Below are 8,926 nucleotides of genomic sequence, written 5' to 3'. Positions count from 1 at the left end.
CTGGTCAGTTCCGAGGGGGCGAGTGGCATCGGACCCTTGTCCGACCCCGTTCTCCCTCTCGGGGCTTCGGCCTTGGTGAGCTCGGCCCCGACATCTGCTTCAGAGCCTTCCCTTTCGGTGGGACCGGGAATCCCTGTTTCTTCGGAGCGGGATCTCTCGGCCCTCCCTGGGAGGGGAGCCTTCGAGGTGATGAGGAGTGTGCTAGCCCCAGAGCTTAGCCAGCAGTCGGTTCCTTTAGCTCCTCCCTCTATGGTGCCTGTAGATGCCTCTTCCCATTCTCTTGCTCCCGGACCCAGAGATCCTTCGCCCCAGGTCTCCCCATTGGGAAGAACTTCCTCTTCCGAGGTTTCTCCTGATCCTTCAAGTGAACCCCCGCGTAAGAGGACTTGCAAGAGGAAGCATTTAGACTCCCCTGAGTCTACAACCTCAGATACTGATTTAGATGAGTCGGAGGGGTCCCCAAGATCCCCCTCTGAGGATGTCTCCTTTTCAGACATCCTTGAGCTCCTGAAACAGAGGGGGAACTGGCCCTCCATTAACCCCTCCGAGGATGAATCGGTATACCTGGAGGCGTTTGGATCTCGACCCTCCACCTCCTGGGTGTCTCCGCCTTTTGACCCTCTCATGGAGGTTATAGCTCGAAAGGCGTGGGCATCTCCTGATTTGGTGGAACCAGTCCCTAGGAGACCTTCAAAATTTATTACGGCCCCCACAAAAAAGCAGTTTCTTACTAAAGGTGTCCCGGTTGATGCCATGGTGGTGGCGGCCGCCACTAAGAAGGAACTTGCAGATCCTTCCGTACCAGTCCATCCTCCTAACAAAGAGTCCAGGACTATGGACAGGTATGGTAAGCGGATGTTTTCCTCAGCGACCTTTGCTATGCGTTCGCTGAATTATTTATGTCACTTCACCAGACTTCAAAGGGACATCCTTAAAGAATTAGGTGAAGTAGTACAGGATCCTTCAGCAGCAGGGGCTCAGGAAAAGATTGCCTCTCAGCTGGGAATCCTTAACTCCATAACCAACTCCTCCATGTGGCTCATTTCTTATGCAGCCGATGGGGCGAGTAGAGCTGCAGGCACAGGAGTGGCTCTCAGACGCCAGTCCTGGATGCGGCTCTGTAATTTTGCAGACCCTTTTAAGGCGTCCTTCACAAACTCTCCCTTTGATGGGTCAACTTTGTTTGGCCCTCAGGTAAAGGACACGTTGACCAGGTGTGAGCAAGACGGCAAGACTCTTTCTGCCGTAGGAGTCCGTTTCTCCACTCCTTCTAGACCTTACCCCAAAGGTCAGAAGGGAGGGAAAATGTGGTTCCGAAATCACAAGGAGTCACGCCTGACGCACGTGGTCAGTTTACCCCCAGAGGCAGAGGGGGTAATAATAACAGATGCCGCCCTAGGGGCAGAGGGGGGTCCGCAGAACCAGGGCTCCAGAGAGCCTCTCTCTGACAAGCCCTTCCAGCATCCCTGAGGTGTTGCCCGACTGCCCACCCTTGGAGGCAGTCGGGGGAAGATTGTCGCTGTACCTAGAGGCCTGGCTTTCCCTTTCTCAAGACAAACGGGTACAGTCGATCATATCCGAAGGTTACAAAATTCCTTTCGAGGAAAGCCCCTTCCCTCAAAAAGGTTCCCTTCCAGACGTACCACCCGGTCTAAGGGAAATTGCAAGATTAGAGGTGTCAAATCTTCTAAGGAAAAGAGCTATCCAGGCAGTACCAAAAGATCAATTAGAGTCCGGAATCTACTCAAGGTTCTTTTTGGTCCCCAAAAAGACGGGAGACTGGAGACCAATATTAGACCTCAGCAGACTAAACAAGTCTGTCAAAAAGGCGAGATTTCGGATGGTCACACTTCAATCGATTTTGCCCTTTCTGGGCAAAGACAACTGGATGTGCTCTATAGACCTTCAGGATGCGTACTATCACATAAAAATCCACAGACGCTCCAGAAGGTTTCTCCACTTTCGGCTGGGGACCAGTCATTTTCAATTCAGAGCCCTGCCCTTTGGTTTCACTACAGCCCCCAGAGTGTTCACCAAATGCATGGCAGTGGTCACGGCTCACCTGAGACGTCTAGGATTCCAGGTGTTTCTGTATCTCGACGACTGGCTCCTCTCAGCCACCACCAGGCATCAACTCATCCGAGCCAGAGACTACACCCTACGTCTCTGCAGTCAATTGGGAATTTCGGTAAACTTCGAAAAGTCCTCCTTATCGCCCTGCCAATCTCTTACCTTTATAGGCGCAAATCTAGACACTAATCGGATGTCAGCAAACCTAACAAGTCAGAGAATCCTAGATATCCAAAACCACGTTCGGATCATCCTTGCCAGCAAAAAGGTACAAGCCAGGCTGGTTTTGAAAGTGTTGGGCCTCATGGCTGCTGCCATCACACTCCTTCCTCTGGCCCGTTTTTACATGTGTCTTCTACAATGGATGTTGTTCACACAATGGTCCTTCCAGCAGCTTCCCATGCGTCACAAGATCCTAGTGACACAGACCTGCAAGAACCATCTATCCTGGTGGATTTCCTCTCCTCTAGTCCATCAGGGCAGGCCATTTGTTCCCCCGGCCTCTGTAGCCACGGTCACTTTGGATGCCTCCCTGATCAGGTGGGGGGGGCATTATCAGGGCAGGATGGTTCATGGCACGTGGCAACTGTTCGAATACCACCTGCACATAAATGTCCTAGAGATAAGAGCAGTGCTTTTAACATTGCAAGCCCTCAACGACTTTCTTCCCTTAGGAACTATTGCAGTTCACACGGACAACATGTCCGTGGTGTGGTACATCAACAAGCAGGGCGGAACCAAGTCCTATCCCTTGTGTCGAGAGGCTCTCAGACTTTGGCAATGGGCGATCTCCTCTCATCGGTTTCTGGTAGCAAAGCATATCCCTGGGAAAACCAATATAATAGCGGACAGATTGAGCAGAGCTATACTCATGCCTCACGAGTGGTCTCTCAAGCAATCCATAGTGGAAGAGATTTTTCAGAAGTGGGGCCGCCCATGCTGCGATCTTTTTGCTACTCCTCTAAACAGCAAATGCCCAGACTTCTTTTCTCCCTTCCCACTTCCGGGCCATCCCCCCAGAGACGCTCTTACCCAAGATTGGCCCCAGGGACTTCTTTATGCTTTCCCCCCCTTTCCATTGATTCCACAGGTACTCCAGAAAGCGTCCGTTTTGAGAGCCAAAATGATTCTCATTGCCCCTTACTGGCCTCGACAAATTTGGTTCCCGTTCCTTCATCGCCATCTCTTTGTGCAGCCTTGGCATCTGGACCCAGTACCAGATCTTCTGACCCACCAGTCGGATCAACTGCACCGGTCCGTTCCTTCCCTCAACCTCACAGCTTGGTTGCTCCACTTCCTTCCTTAGCCAGGCTTCCTATGATCTCTAACCCCGTTAGAGACATCATAGTAGCTTCTCTTAAGTCCTCTACCAGGAGGATTTACTCTAGTAAGTGGAAACGCTTCTCCCTCTGGGCGAAAGATAAGAACATAGATCCCTTTACTGCCCCGGTTCAGTCAGTCTTGGATTTTCTAGCGGAAATTTTTCACTCAGGTTCTTCCTCTTCCACAGTCAAGGTTCAGTTGGCAGCAATCTCCAACATTCATGTTGGGTTTGCAGACCACAACATTATGTCCCACAAGCTTTGTAAAGCCTTTCTTAAAGGGGTGTTCCTTCTAAAGCCCCCTGTTAGGGATCCTCCACCACAGTGGGACCTAAAGTTAGTGCTGGCATCCTTGATACTTCCCCCTTTCGAACCGGCTGCTTCATGTTCATTAAAGTTTCTTTCTTGGAAGACACTCTTTCTTGTCGCCATTACCTCGGCTAGAAGAGTGTCGGAACTTCATGCCCTATCTGTTTGTCCCCCTTATTTGGTCTTCCACAAGGACAGGGTATCCTTGAGAACCAATCCGTCCTTTTTGCCCAAGGTTGCTTCTAAGACAAATTTAAACCAATCCATTGATCTTCCTGTATTTTTTCCAAATTATTCTAACAGGGCAGAACAAAAATTGCATTACCTTGATGTTCACCGCCAACTTAGATGTTACTTGGACAGAACGAAGCAATTTAGGAAATCTGATCAACTCTTCCTTTCTTATGCTGAAAATAAAAAAGGTCTCCCTGTTTCTAAAGTGACCTTATCCAGATGGCTATCTTCCACCATTTCTGACATTTATCAACTTAGGTGCAAACAACTCAGCTCAAAACCTAAAGCACATTCCACAAGAGGCCTAGCCACTTCTACAGCTTTTCAGGCTAGGCTGCCCTTAGATACTATTTGTGCAGCAGCCACTTGGGCCACTCCTCATACCTTTGTTTCTCATTACAAATTGGATTTGGCCTCCAGGGATAGGGCAAGCTTTGGTTCCACAGTTCTCAAGAGTCTGTTCCATTGAGCCACCCAGGATAGAGGTGCTAGGACGCTGTCCCATCTAGCAGAATGAAGGCGAGATTGACAACTTAACATTTAGAAGTTATGTACCTACCATAACGTTCCATGTTAGTTGTCTTCTCTCGCCTTCTTTCTTGCGTCCCTCCTTCCTGTCCCCCTTGCCTGGACAGACCTTGATTTCCTCTTTCTCTGGAAGATTCTTCTTCCTTGGACACCAGTTAGTTGGCCTTGATTACCTGGTTTCCCTTTACAGCCTTTTAGGTTAGTTGTTCCTCTTTCCTTAGTGGAAAGTTTTTTGGTAGGCAGTTTTTCCTCTAGATACCAAACGAGATCTGGGTAATTACCGCCTTGCATCATGGGATATGGGGCTGCCTCGAGCCGGTTGGACTCTCGAGCTTAGCAAGTGCCGAGTCGGAGCCGAGGATCGGCTCTGAACCCATCCAGCAAGAAAGAAGGCAAGAGAAGACAACTAACATGGAATGTTATGGTAGGTACATAACTTCTAATTATCGGAAACACAATTCGATGAGTTGTGTTTTCGATAATATGACAGTGACCCATATATATATACACACATTACAAAACACTGCAAGGAATGCAGCACAGAAGAGACACAGATGCCATAATTTAAACCACAGGGCATTTGGCACATTTACATAATTTAAACCACAGGGCATGTGGAAATCTACATATTACTGAATGTAAAACACAGTATATAAAACACAGCAGATACATATATGTCATACTGTAAAACACAGTGTGTTTCAGGTATAGCACACTATCTGAAACACACAGTATAAGAAATGCAGCAGATACATGCATGCTGTGGTGTGGCATATATGGCACACTGGAATAGTAGACACATGTATACCATAGTGTGAAACACATAATATAGTTTTGGATATGGAGCACAGTGGAAATGAGCAATGTAGAGAGAGAGAGAGGAGCAGATAGATTCATGTCTTAGTGTAAAACATGTAGTGTATGGCATGTTATACAGTAGAAACATGTATACTGCATGTGAACCACACACTGCAGTGATGACAGCTGATACATGTATGTCATAGTGTGAAATATGTAGTTGTAGGGCATGTGGTACAGTGGAAACATGTGTACTGCATGTGAACCACACACTGCAGTGATGACAGCTGATACATGTATGTCATAGTGTGAAATATGTAGTTGTAGGGCATGTGGTACAGTGGAAATACAGAATTCAGGCATCACAGTAGATAGATGCATGTCATAGTGTGAAACACATAGTGCAGTGCATGTATACAGTAGAAACATGTATACTGCTATGTGAGGAAAGGCACCAGATACACATGTCATGGTGTGAAACACATAGTTTAGTGTAGGTCATATAACACAGTGGGCACATGCATACTATTGTGGACAGCACACAATGTAGAGAGCACAGTATACATGTACATCTCACACTGAAGTACATAATGCAGTGCACGGTATGTGGAAACAATGAGCAACACTATGCAAAACACACACTATAGGGAAGATGGCAGATGCATGCATGTCATAGTGTGAAATGTAGTGCTATGCAGGGCATGCAGTACAACAAAGGTACATGACCCTCAGTGTGACATTATGCACCACAGCAAAAGTATTCCACACTGTGAAACCCATGTTGTAAGTCATGCAGTATGGTGGAGACTTGCACACCTCACATAATACAGCACTAAACATAGGCCACGTGGCATAACAGACAGCCACACCCACAGAATGAGAGGGATGCATGTTGTGCATGTGTATATGCATTACTAGCTCTGCAATCAAAACTCCCATCATGCCGTTCTGGGATAATATATGGTTCTGCTATACTGTGAATCCCTTTAAGACCTGGACTGTTTTTTCAAACCTCTATACAGGAGGAAAAAGGAAATATGCTCAGTAACAACATAGCATTGCACAGTACTGTACACACTGAACACTATACAGCTGCCCACCACATGCATATTATAGATGGGCAAAACCATGATGAATCTCATTACACCACAGACAAGCATGGTTTCATGTAATAATATCGGGAATGGAAATACATTTAAGAAAGACAGCGGTAGAAACCAGCAGTATAGTACCAAAAAAGTGTGAGGTCAGGTTTGTCCTGGAACACACAAAGTACAAAGTATACATCACTGAGATTCGGCTAGCAAGGAAAATGAAGGATGAACATAAAGACCTTCTTTGAAACTTTGAAAGGCAACAGCTTAAAACACATAGGTTTTCTTTAACGTGTCTTCTTGTGTGTACTTTTACTTTTGTGTCCAAAGCTGGAAGAAACCAGGAGTTGGCATATTTATTATGGTGCTACACTTTTTTTCTTTGGCTTCCTGAATATATAGACCAACTATCATATGTTACAAACAGTACCCTCTATGTGAATATGACCGCTTCCGTATTTGAGAAAACCCCAACTAAGCTGTCACAAGCTTTTAAGCTGACTGAGAGAGCTTCTGTTAGCTGATTGTGCAAGTCCATGCATTTTGCCATTTTAGAATGTTCTATTTTGCATGAAACAAGGAAGCTTTGGTTGTTCAGTGCACCAGTCCTTAAACACATGCATACATTGGGAAAGAGAGATCACAAACAGGTACTCCAAAAATACATGCTATACTTTGTGTCCCATGTATTGGCAGACTAGGAGTGAACATTTTGAGATGAGTTTGTTCATTTTTAACATAATTTTTAGTACACATTCAAGGGGTTAACAATAACTATCACGTATTAACATAGAGAGCAAAACAGGTTTTGTACTATAAACACAATTTACTTCATTAGCCATTGTTGTCTTTCTTTAGCAGATCATTTTATCTACATACTGACAGCAGAGAGAGTGAGGCATGCATTCTATATTTATATCAGGAATGTAAAAAGAACGCTTAACTTAATTATGAGTTTAGCTATCTATTGTAATGATGCAGTCAGAAATTATATCAGTTTTGATTTCCTCTTACAGTTTTTAATAACATTTCACAGAAGAAAGAAACATTAATGAAATATTGGATATGATTTCAACATATTTTTCTCTTCTGTACAATGTCCCATTTTAGGATCAACAGCTTTATAACAAAGTGTAGACTATCATATAATAACATTCTGAAAACACACACACAGAAATGTCTGTTGTTATGAAAAGATAAAGTATGAAATTAAAAAAGTGAGAAGGGAACAGGTTGCGCTGCTCTAAAAATTATGTATGTGCCCAAGTTTCTCTTTATGCGGATCTGCATACAAAGAAGTCTCATTCCAGATGTATTGCTTCATGGTGTATCAGATTACTTAATTTCCATCTCTCTATTTCTTGTGTGCCTTTTCCTAAAGGTAACCATTGTTTGGAAGAATGTCATACTCACACAGTTTATATTTCGTCTGTGTATTGAAACCTAACAAGGTCTTTATTTTCTGTTTATATACTTTCCAGCAACAGTGTACAATAAATGTAATGCGCTTCTTCCACAAATGTACACATGTTTCACTGCCCTTTGACTTGGAGTAAATTTAAGCAGGAGTTTTTGACATGCTGTCTTGATGTTGGAAGAAAGGTTTGTTTATTTGGTGATGGAAAATGAAAAAAAAATAATGTTGACAAGTAGAAAGTGGGAATCCATTGTTTATTTGTAATTTGTTTCTGTTACTGTTGAGTGCTGTAAGGATGTGGCCCATATCTGCCTCAGGGCGGCCTGGCCACTGAGAATTCTATCAGCTGCTTTATCTGGAAGGAAAGCAACTTTCTTTTATAGAGAGGCTTCTCCAGGGCATTAAATCACTTTATTTTGAGACCCAGCTATAGCTTAAGCTCTGATCTGACAACAGCATACGTCTGGCATATGTTTTTCAGTACCTATCCTCCACTAAATTATTTTCATGTATGGGATAGTCATAGGTTCATAGGTTGGTACTAGGCTATTGGCCCTAGGGCCTATACAAGCCTAGCCATAATAATTCCCTGGCTATTTCTTCCCACAAAGTTGTCAGGCCTGAGGATATATATATTCCCAATAACATTGAGAAACTGTACTTTACATTCATTCCATTAGAAAAGGTGTGTGGGGGGGGTCTCCTTTAGTCTCTGCCTTGCTAGGTCTAAATAGGGAAAGATTTAAAGTGAAGCACCAGAGTGACTGTGTACATGCAACTAATTGAAGAGACATGCTGCAGCTATGCTCCCATGATTCATGAACTTCTTATGTTATACTGTCTCTTTCGAGGTAGTAGATATAGCAGAATAATGCCAAGATGCATTTTGATTAACGTCTTCCCAGTGTGTGGACTAGGTGGAATTGGGTACAAGGGCATACGTAGTGTTCCTGTACTGTCTGTTCTCTATTGAATTGTGCCACACTTGGACTGCTCCACCTTCTGCTAGGCTGAAGTTCCCAGTCCACCCAGGGAGGGTATTTCCTCAAATGTTTATCATATTCCTCCTGCAGCCAACTATTTATATTTTGCGCTTGTTCCAGGAACTGTGGCTTAGCAAAAGCAGAAGGTGTATGGCTGTGTGTGTGCTCTCA

The sequence above is a fragment of the Protopterus annectens genome, chromosome 4.part0 (genome assembly GCF_019279795.1).
Source record: "Protopterus annectens isolate FY-2018-M chromosome 4.part0, PAN1.0, whole genome shotgun sequence".
Lineage (NCBI taxonomy): Eukaryota > Metazoa > Chordata > Ceratodontiformes > Protopteridae > Protopterus > Protopterus annectens.
Note: the sequence above shows the minus strand (reverse complement) of the source record.